Raw genomic sequence first — 12,067 nt, forward strand, 5'->3', positions numbered from 1 at the left:
ATTCAAAAGTACAAGTCACAGAGACTTGAGTTTTGATATATTTGTAGATGGTATAGAAATAAATATATTCTGAGATTTTGAAACATGACAGCATCTCAATAACATTTTAATAGACTATTAAAAATGGCTATAAACGGCAAAGTTTCGGATGAAGACGTCCGCATAAGTTGGATTTTTTCCAGTTTTTTTTTTTGTATCACGAGCTTGGAAATTATGGGAGAAAGCTTTTTATCAAAAATTTTTATCCCCCCACTCCCGGACTGACTTTGACCAATTTTTATTTCTTTTCTTTTCTTTTTTTTTTTTTTGCACTACGCACTTAAAAACGATGGGAGAAACCGTTTCAGTAAATAAAAAAAAAGTTTTGAAAATATTTTCAAATGAAAATATGTACGATTTAAGGGAGATTTAGCTATTTCTAACTAATCCCACAGCCACCTGATACCTTTCTCACAATTGTAAAACAAAATCTGAAAACTAATTCCTTGCTTTAAGCATTAAAAACATAAATTAAAGGCATTAACAACATCTTTAACTCACACCAAACTCATTACTAAGTGAGAGAGAGAAAGAGAGAGAGAGAGAGGGAGACCCAAAACGACACTGACACAAATTATCTCAACTGTATTCAACACATTACATCTGACATAGATAGTCTACAAAATTATATTCATTGCTCAATATAATTTTTATGGGCGGAATTAGACCAATATTTCTCAAAGAAAAACGATATATACAAGAAAATTCGCTAGGCTTACCTAGCGGCTCTTCACATTTTGTTAAAACATTCGGTAAATTTTGCGAATTACATCCGAACGAGTTTCACTAACAAATAAAAAAAAAAAAAGAAAACCTCGGATTTTTTGCGTGGAATTAATTACCCTGACCTCGCATTGTGCCCTCATCCTGGAATCGTTGGAATTTTTTTAAAATTCGTTGAATGAATTACAGTGACCAAATATGCCACAAAACACTTTTTGATCCGGAAAATGAGGGGTGGGGTGGGGTGGAACCACCTGGAAATTTTACCTCATCCCCACGTCCAACATTTTACAGAAATACGTTTTCGAGAGAGTGGAGAACATGGTTCGTTATTAAATTAATATTTAATAGTTGGTACTATACGAATTAATATGTTAACATTTATATTGTATGTATTTTAAGCTAAAAATATTTTATCTGAAGTCGTAGACTACGAAATGTGTCCGTGCTGGTGAACGGGAGGAGGCGGGGACGACACGGAAAAGTCACACGATCAAACTCACAGGATCCGAAAACTCAACCGTCGCAAAAATGAAAAAAAAAAAGAAAATAGAGTAATAGGTGTAAAACAACGCGTAAGATGTCTGTAAGCAATTCCAGAACAACAAAATCCGTTACTTTCTCTGATGATCAGGAATTTGTTGCTCTTCGATTACTATTGCATAGAGCAGTAGCTTTCTTCAGCTGAATACACACCGTTGATTGGTTAAAATTACCCAAATACGACAGCTTTAACACGAAAAAACTTCTAAAATACGAAATTTTGTCAAAGATGGTTGAAAGTAAACCGTGCTCTGCGTGAGAAATTACACGAGTATACGAAGTTTTAAAATGTTTAGTTAAAAAAAAAAAATAATTAAAAAATCTGCGAGCGAAACTGAAGAGATCCATATTCACAATAACAAAGTTCGTGGAAGAACATACACACAGATGTATATATAGTATGTGCATATATATCTGTGTGTACGTCTTGTTTTTGTGTCTGTGTGTGTAAGAGTATGTATGTGTATCTCTTAATGCGTATAAGTGTATATGCACAAATGTGCATATACATCTGTGCGTGTGTGTGTGTATGTGTGTTATTAACGTTTCAGTAAAGACTTCGTATATAGTTTGAGAGAATTTTGCATTGATATGCCTTTGACATGCCATGAAGTAACTTTACAAACAACTGGCCAACTAGCAATTGTAACGAAAATTTTGTTAAAATCGATTATTTGCTTGATTTCACAATAGCCAATAGAAAAAAAATCTTGAGAACATTGTGTATGAAAATACTTGTGTATAGCTAAGAAATCTGTTCACAAATAACAAAAACTAAGAATTTTCATAGAAATTATTGAGAAGATCTTCGAAGAGACCTAAATGAACAAAAACTGCTTACATACATTATAGGTGTATGTGTCCTGAGCGAGAGAGAGAGAGAGAGAGAGAGAGAGAGAGAGAGAGAGAGAGAGAGAGAGAGAGAGAGGGAGAGAGATAGAGAGAGAGAGAGAGAGTGAGAGAGAGAGAGAGAGAGAGAGCGCAGAGAGAGATCAGAGAGAGTGAGAGATAGTGAGAGAGATGGTCTGTGTGTATGGTGGAGTGTGTGTGGGTGCTTGCATGTATGTCTGGGTGTATATCTATGTATTGTTGTAACTGAAAAGAATATAAATAAATATCAGGTGATATAGTGTATGAATAATCTTGTTTATCCCAAGATCCAACTTAATCGCTCAGACTTATGATTTAAAGCAGGTAAGGACAACTTTTACCAGAAGCGGACTGTATAAGACATGGCTCATCCTCATGCAGTCTGCACTACAGTTTGCTCACGACTGATTTAAAACTTCTACAGGTGAAAAACACTTTACTTAAGCCGTCCAACGATTTGTGGGACATTCCAGTTGTTTTATCTAGCACATCGAGAGCCACAATAAGATTCTTTTGTTTTATAAGACAGCAATTTTACACTGGAAGAATTTCTGGAAAATCTGTAAGAATGCTTGTTATGGCGAACTGGCAAACATACAACAAATCGTTTCGAGGGGCATATAATAAATTAGTTGCATTTATATACACTCATGGATATGTATTTACGGAATCTCTATGTATTTACCCACATAGCGAGATAAATTTGTAAATATAATTTTTTATATATATTTACCCGTTAAACTAATGTTTATTTTCCGGGTAATCTAAAAATAAAGGTTTGAGAATAAATGAGATTTACTGTAATTAACCAAGTAATAAACTCAGAAAAGTCACAGGATAGAAGAGAGCAATATTGAGGATGAATATATTATAGTTAACTATGTAGAGTGACGCTATACATATACGCTATATATATATATATATATATATATATATATATATATATATATATATATATATATTTTTTTTTTATAGTTTCAGCTTAGAGCTGCGGCCATGCTGATGCACCACCGTGATATATATATATATATATATATATATATATATGTATATATATATTTCTATGTGTGTGTGTGTATTTATGTATATATATATATATATATTTATGCATATATATTTGTATACTGAGAATTTGTATCTCTCTCTCTCTCTCTCTCTCTCTATCTATCTATCTATCTATCTATCTATCTATATATATATATATATATATATATATATATATATATATATATATATATATATATATATATATATATATATATATACTTACATAGGCATTAGTGTATTTACCAATATATGTGCGTATGTGTGTATATGTGTGTGTGTGTGTGTGTGTGTGTGTGTGTGTGTGTGTGTGTGTGTGTCTATACACATATTTATATATATATATATATATTGATAAACAGACCAACATTTATGCTAGTATATTGATAGGTGGTATAACGAAATATTAATTCATTCAAAAATCTTTTGCTTATATCAAAACAATAGATATAAATCCATTATTTGACACGATATAACAAAATGATACCTTAAAATCTTCTACGTATTCTCTTTTGACAGTAATTATTTTTGAAGTATTCAAATGTGAATATTTTCATGATTATTTGCATTTTAAGATTGTCCTGGAAAATGGTCTTCTATGGACAGCATGCAATACCAACTAGATATGGAGAAACTGTGGTAAAAAAAAGATCTCACTGGAAGAAGCAGACGACACTATTTGAGAAGTAGGGGTAAGTAGAGTAGAAGATTTAGAGAAACAGAAAGAGGAAAAGAAATATACGAAAGTGTAATGAGCGTGTGGTTGTATGTATGAGAGAGAGAAAGAGAGGGAGAGAGGGAAAGAGAGAGAGGAGAAGAGGCAGAAACAGAATCAGACAGAAGGAGAAGACAGAGAAAGAAAGAAATATAGAACGAAAGAAAGTATGTACATACATACATACATACATACATACATACATATATACATGCATGCATACATACATACATACATACATACATACATACATACATACATACATACATACAAAGTAGTATCAAAAGTTCCTAGATTAGTTATAATTAATAAAAAATAACATATTTACCTAAGATTTAACATAATCTCCTTCAAAATAGTTAATTGTCGGATACTGATAGAAAGAAACTGAAATTGCACATCCAGGGAAGTTGCACATTTGAGCAACAAATCAATAAATGAGAAGTTCCATGCATTCTAGCAAAAGTTCATACCTGAATGTACTTCCAGAGAGCTTCAAACATTGGCAATCAAAATAATTTTTCCTTGATTAACAACTGTAATATTAACTCTCATTTTGAAGACTATACTCTTGCAATAAGGGCGCGGAAAATAGCCAGAAAATACTTTATGTGTATAATTACACATACATACGCTCATGCATGTTGTATTAATGGAACTGCTAAAATCGCTTGTGCGTGTTTGTGTAAGTTTCATAAACATAGCCATATGTGATTGTGTAACTAGCTCATGTGGTTCATTCTGCAGGAACAAGCCCGAGGAATATTCAACAAGTTTTAACCGAGGGAGAGAGGGAAAGAGAGAGAGGAGAAGAGGCAGAAACAGAATCAGACAGAAGGAGAAGACAGAGAAAGAAAGAAATATAGAACGAAAGAAAGTATGTACATACATACATACATACATACATATATACATGCATGCATACATACATACATACATACATACATACATACATACATACATACAAAGTGGTATCAAAAGTTCCTAGATTAGTTATAATTAATAAAAAATAACATATTTACCTAAGATTTAACATAATCTCCTTCAAAATAGTTCCAGTGTTCCTGCCACTTTTGTAATCTGGCCTGGAAGTTGTTATCCATAAGCAAGTTGAGGATCTTCTGTGATTTACTCTGGATCTTGACAATTGTGTTAAAACGGTAACCTTTGAACTGCATTTTCATCTTGGGCAAGAGATGGAAGTCCACAGGTGCTAAATCTGGTGAATAGGGTGGGTGCAGAAGCAATGTCCTGTTGTTTATGGTGAGTAACTCACGAGTGAGGAGAGCTCGGTGACAAGGTGCTTTGTCATTGTGAAGAATTCAATTACTCACGCTTCACAGATCCTATCGCTTTCGCAGAATGTCCGCCTGCGAAAGTGAAAGCCGTCAACGAAAAACTCCGGCACTAGAAGAGATTAACTGAAAGTAAAATGATTAACAAAAAATTCAAAAGTAAGCCATTAGTAGTCTACAGAGAGGACAATCAATAAATATCATAGTAGACCTTTTCTTGGAAGGTTCAGTCATTTTGGAGAAAAATCTAGAGCAAAACAAAGGTGTTTGATCAGAGCAGGGTGACTACAAGAAAGACGGAACAATTGAAAAGACTTAATTGTCGGATACTGATAGAAAGAAACTGAAATTGCACATCCAGGGAAGTTGCACATTTGAGCAACAAATCAATAAATGAGAAGTTCCATGCATTCTAGCAAAAGTTCATACCTGAATGTACTTCCAGAGAGCTTCAAACATTGGCAATCAAAATAATTTTTCCTTGATTAACAACTGTAATATTAACTCTCATTTTAAAGACTATACTCTTGCAATAAGGGCGCGGAAAATAGCCAGAAAGTACTTTATGTGTATAATTACACATACATACGCTCATGCATGTTGTATTAATGGAACTGCTAAAATCGCTTGTGCGTGTTTGTGTAAGTTTCATAAACATAGCCATATGTGATTGTGTAACTAGCTCATGTGGTTCATTCTGCAGGAACAAGCCCGAGGAATATTCAACAAGTTTTAACCGAGTATTACCGACATATCAAAGTATTTACTCCAGCAAATTTGTCATTTAAAAGAAACGTAATTTAAATTCATTGATATGCAATCAAGTTAAATCACACTTGTAGCTCATCAAATCTTTCATATATTGCTCTCAAATGCTTCCTCTTTTGGTAGATCGAACTGAGACATTTCATAAAACTTTATTAACCAGACGAAGCAAGTCGAGCTTTACTCAGTTTCGCCCAAGGCTTTCTCCATATCATATATATTCACGTATTATAATGTACATTTATATAAGTATATAAGAACGTATGATTGCATAATCGTGTATGTGTATCTATCAAGTTGAATATATAAATGCTGATGTATATGTATGCATATGAATGAATATATGTATGTGTATGTGTGTGTTTGTGTTTGTGTGTGTATGTTGTTTGTTTGTTTGTTTGTGTGTGTGTGAGTGTCCGTGTGTGTGCTTGTGTGTATGTGTGTACACGCGCTCCCGCGTGTATTTGAAGAAATATTTTCTTCACTTAAAGGTTATTAATTATATAAAAATTCTTTGAAATAACAAAATGATTCAAACTTTTTGGAAGGAAGTTTTCTTGTGTGAAACGCTTTTTGCGGTTTTCAGCTTTTCAAACACACGTGTTATAAGCTAATGCGTATAGAGCTTGTTTTAGTAGCGTTGTTAATTTTATTCAGTTTCGTTTCGGATTTAGAATTCTTATGAAGTATTCTTCTTTCGTAGTTGAACATTTGCCTTTTCCTTTTATTTTCAAAACCGGGACTATTTTCAGTTTGCTACTTGCAAAAATGTATGAACAGCTGAAAAAAGCGAAAAGTGCTTAACACAACACGAAAACTTCTTTTCAAAATGTTTGTGTCATTCTGTTACTTTTAAGATTTTTTGAATATAATTAATAAATTTTAACTTAAGAAAATCGTGCCTCAAATATTGTGATTGTATCAAATATCTTTTTCCAACAACTTTCCTTTAGATGTGTATGTGTGTATCGTAGGTGTGCGTGCGTGCGCGCGTGCGTTTATTTTCAGCAAACACTCCACAATATACTTTCAGTGGCATATTAAAAAAATTAAATGACTGAGTTACCAAACTGGAAATGTTAGACGTCTAGTGCAGATAATCATTCTCTAAGAGACCACTTAAAACAATACACTTTACTACGAGGTACGAACATTCAAACTACCCGTCTCTCTGCACCCTATTCCCTTCATCTATTGTAGACTTTTCTCATAAATATATTTTTATTTCATTTCAAGTAGGGATCTGAAGTACTTAACGCTTGGATGTTTAAAGGATAATCTTCGCTGAGGAAATATACCTAAATGTTTAAACATTATGTTTATAACCATTATTTTAATATTAGTTTAACCGTACGAAGTAGATCAAACGGCATCCTCTACTTTTTTTTTCAGATGTTTCTGCTGAAAGATATGATGAATCTTGTTGGCCAAACTGAAATTCAAAGCCGCCATTCTGTCTGGTGTGACTAACATTTGTGAAAACTATTATCTTGATTCTCAATTATCATATTTCTCATTTCCATAGAAATTAGTCAGTTTTAAACAAAGATAAATATACGTACATATATTTTTTATATGTTACTTTCTGCTTGAAGGAATCATATTTTTTTAAATTATATCTGGAATATGTATGCTATTCAGAAATTCCTGTGTTGAAATAGATTCAATCTCATACTTGTGATACTGTTTATTGTATTTCAGTTTATAACCTTAAATATATAGCAGTATAATGTCAACAATTTCTGAATTAAAGAAAATCTTGCTGCGCGGATTTAAACAAAATATGCAAGGTATATTAAGAATGATGTGACTGAGTAACTGTGATTTAACTAGTTGATTCGAAACACACTGGACCTCTTTCTTACAAAAGTTATGTGTTCAGTGAGATTTAAGTAATATTCTCTTTCAAATATTTTAAAATATTTAAATGCCTGTAGCAATTGGTAGTTGATCATGTCACTTTTCAGAGATGCTTGTGTATTGTAGACAGATTTCGGAATTTTATACTTGTAATTATTTATCTCCGCATGCTTAAAGTGAAGCAACCGAAACCATGACAACTGGAATAAGACGATAATATTTCCCTCGATTTTTTTGTCTTCAACAACATACCTGCTGGAAGTCTAAGACTTCACGAATCGTTATTCGGAGTTTCTCGGTTTCAACCATCAGATAACTGGGATCAGTAGAGCAAGGGAACCAATACTTAATAAACCATGAAGACTATGTGTGAATATCATAATTTTTGATCGGATATTGATAAATCCCGTTATCTCCTATTCAGTCACATAAAACAACTACTATTTGAAAAAAATTGTTGGAAGAAGAGATTAGGGAAGGTTAAGTGGAATAAGTTATACATATAAAAAAGAAAATAAAGTAGTGTAAATGTCTATTACGATTCTTTTTTTAAATTGATAAAGGTGCTTAATATACAATGCATAATTCCATGATCCAGCAATTTTCGGCAATTTATAAGTACTTTTGACATTATCCATTTGGCGGCATATAAAATTATACTTCATAGAATGCTTACATTATGATAAAAGCTCAGATTTCAAGATATAGCCTTTAACATTTTAGAATAAAACAGTTTCGCAGTTCAGTGCAAATGGTAACTCAGTTTTCAACAAAATCTCTTCATATTTGAACGAAGAAGCATAATCTAGCAGTGATCAAGTTATCTTGAACGTATGTAGGCTTCTCTCTGTCTCAAAAAATCGAGTATAATTGCTGTTTTAGCGCTATGACGAATTCATAACATTAAAGCGCCATGGAGAATGTCCTCTTTGCGAATTGTTGCTTAAGCTCAGTTTGTCACAGCATTGATGACTTCGCCACACAGTTACCATCAAGCAGGAAATCATTGCTATCGTCATCATTACAGCTATACGCAGAAGGACAATTAGAAAATCATTTAGCATTATGATTCCTTGTAAAACTTATTAAAGCTTTTACTTGGAGCGCAGTTAACATGAATCATATTTACTAAAATACTGTTGAATTTCAGGTTCGTGGAAGGTGAAGGGAGGTTAAATTAAATAGCACTTTCAGTTATGTGAGTTCCCTTGTTTAAGTTATAAACGAGGCTATAAATTCTGTTTCTTCTCGCGCTTTTTAAAAAATCAATATTAGAAATAAAAAAAATAAAAGAAATAGAAATTTAAAAAAAAATGGTTGATGCATGGTTGGATCTCTTTTTCAAATAGAATAATTTACATAGAAATTCGAGGTCATGCTTGATGAGTTGATTATAGTAACATTTTTACTCACTGTAGTACATAGGCTTATTTCATTTAATAACGTTATACATTGCTTTATTGGTAGCAGAGATGAATGTTGATCATCAGCCTATGCCTTGTTACTAAAATATGTGCAGCAAGGATTAAGTTGCTATTTTCCATTCTTTTTACTTCATTGCATGTGTATGTGTAAGTGTGCGTGTATATATGCACATATGTATTTTATATATATATATATATATATATATATGTAACATAGGATATAATTATAAACAGGGCAAATTTTAGATATTTCTCCACCGACTGAAAAAAGGACGAACAACCTTAATCGATTTTCGAATCTTAATGGATCCTCATCAGAGGCGTCCACATCATTCTGACAGTTTCCAGAGAAACAAGCAACCAAATTGTTTATATGCTCAACAAACGCAGCAGTTACTCTATGAAGGATATACATACATACATATACATATATATGTATGTATATATATGTGTGTGTGTGTGTGTGTGTGTGTGCGCGCGCGTGCGCGCGTGTGTGTACATATATATATATATATATATATATATATATATATATATATATATATGCACACATACATATACACACCTATTTGGTATGAGTAACAGAAGCAGTATTAGTTTAAAATACCCATCTGCATATCACACTTAATGCAAATACATTATGGAAATTCTATTTAAATACGGTATCCGTCTTGAGATAATACCTCTTATAGAGACTATAGCGTTAACAAAAAATATACCAGAAGCAGACGAAAATCGTCTAGCACAAGTGGGTGCTTCCCCCTCCCCACCAGTCTGACCGATTTCTAATTGCTATGTATTCTATTTCCTGTCCTGCATGTGGTCAATTTCCTGTTCGTCATATGGTATTTTCAAACTAACTGTTACTCATATACCTGCATGAAACCACGACATCATGTGCCCTTCCTCGACCATTCCCAGCTCACCTTACGGTAATAACAACCAACTTCTGTCATTCAAGTTCAAAATGACTGACGACTAACACCACGCTTGAAACTCAAGTGTACCAGCGAATTTCAATCAAGCTGTTTTGATCCATACATGTAACTTTCAATAAATTGGTTGAGTGCCCTTCTTTCGCTTGTCTATTCACTCGTATATATATATATATATATATATATATATATATATATATATATATATATATATATATATATATATATATATACATATATATATATATATATATATATATATATATATATATATATACATATATATATATATATATATATATGTATATATATAAAACGTATGTATATATATAAACGTATGTATATATATAAACGTATGTATATATATAAACGTATGTATATATATAAAACGTTACATGGTCACTGACCATGTAACATCTCAGCTCGTAAGTTACCTCATCATTTCGTATTTGTCTTGCTTTTATATGTTTATTTATGAATTCCCTGAAGAGGAATATATGAGGAATTCCAGCAGCTCTTACTTCTTTGTGGAAGGGCTCTCTCATATATTTTGAAACATGTGTAGGAATTAAAGGAATTTTTATTTATATGCGTTTTGCTCCATTTATTATTATTATTATTCATATATTATTCATATATATATATATATATATATATACACACACACTCACATACATATGATGTGTTTGTATGCATGTGTGTGTATGTGTTTATCTTACAGAGGGCTCCATATAAAAGGGGAGTGAGAGAAAAAGAGAGAGGGAAAAAGTATTAGAAGGCCACCACATAACACTGACGTCTGCAAGATATTCATTTTTACATTAAAGATATATCTACATGTCTTATTTTCTCAGTATTGCAGTGATAAATTCAGTGCAAAGTGCAGATTCTTGAATGGGAATGAACTCACAACCAACTGCTGAATCTAATAGTATTTGGCACTGAAAATCCAAGCTGTCTTTCTACTAAATGGAAATATATTCATAAACATCTACTCATTGACACGTTTTCTAAATTTGGCACTGAGTCACAGAATCAGAATCGATAAAATATATCTAGCAATCTAGTATTTACGAATTCAGGACAGGATGCTACTTCATAAAGACATTATGATTGTTGTTGTTGTTGTTGTTGTTGTTGTTGCTATCGTTGTCGTTGTTGTTATTGGTGTTGCTAAGATCATCATCATTATTATCATCATCATGGTCATTGTACTTGTTGCTCGTGTTGTTATAGCCATCTTGCCAGAGTCGTCGTTATCACTCCTGTAGTAAAAATCGCGATTATTAGGAAGAAAAACAGAAAACGTTAGATAAATTTAGTCAAGAGATTTAAAAAGTAACAAAATCAACAACAACAACAACAACAACAAAAACAACGACAGCAACATCAGTATATCTCTTTTAGACAATGCGATTTACAATTTACATCTCATTATGATTGTTGCAGACATCATAACATTTATGTATTGAGCTCTTTGAAAAAGTTGAAAATTTCATTTACATACATAAACTAAAGTTTGAATGTAAAAATAATTGACCCAATGTTAATATTTCTTAAGCTAGCCTTTTCCATTGATCGACCGAATTCCACATTGGAGTTGCTTTCTATTCTCATTGGAGCTTATTCTAAATCAAAACATGTCTCCTCTTTTAAAATATAAGAATTCGTTAATATTCCCCTTTGGATTACACATTAATCTTTATCATTTTAGACACCAAAAGTTCTTCATGGGGTGATATGTCCAAACAAGAGCCAGGAAGGATTTGCCTGTTATGAACCACATTTGTCTTAGTGTCTCATTTAGTAATTGCAACAATTTTGTGCAAAATGTCCTTCTAAACATTCTTATCA

The sequence above is a fragment of the Octopus bimaculoides genome, chromosome 10 (assembly GCF_046866305.1).
Source record: "Octopus bimaculoides isolate indiv1 chromosome 10, ASM4686630v1, whole genome shotgun sequence".
In the NCBI taxonomy this organism is placed as follows: Eukaryota; Metazoa; Mollusca; class Cephalopoda; order Octopoda; family Octopodidae; genus Octopus; species Octopus bimaculoides.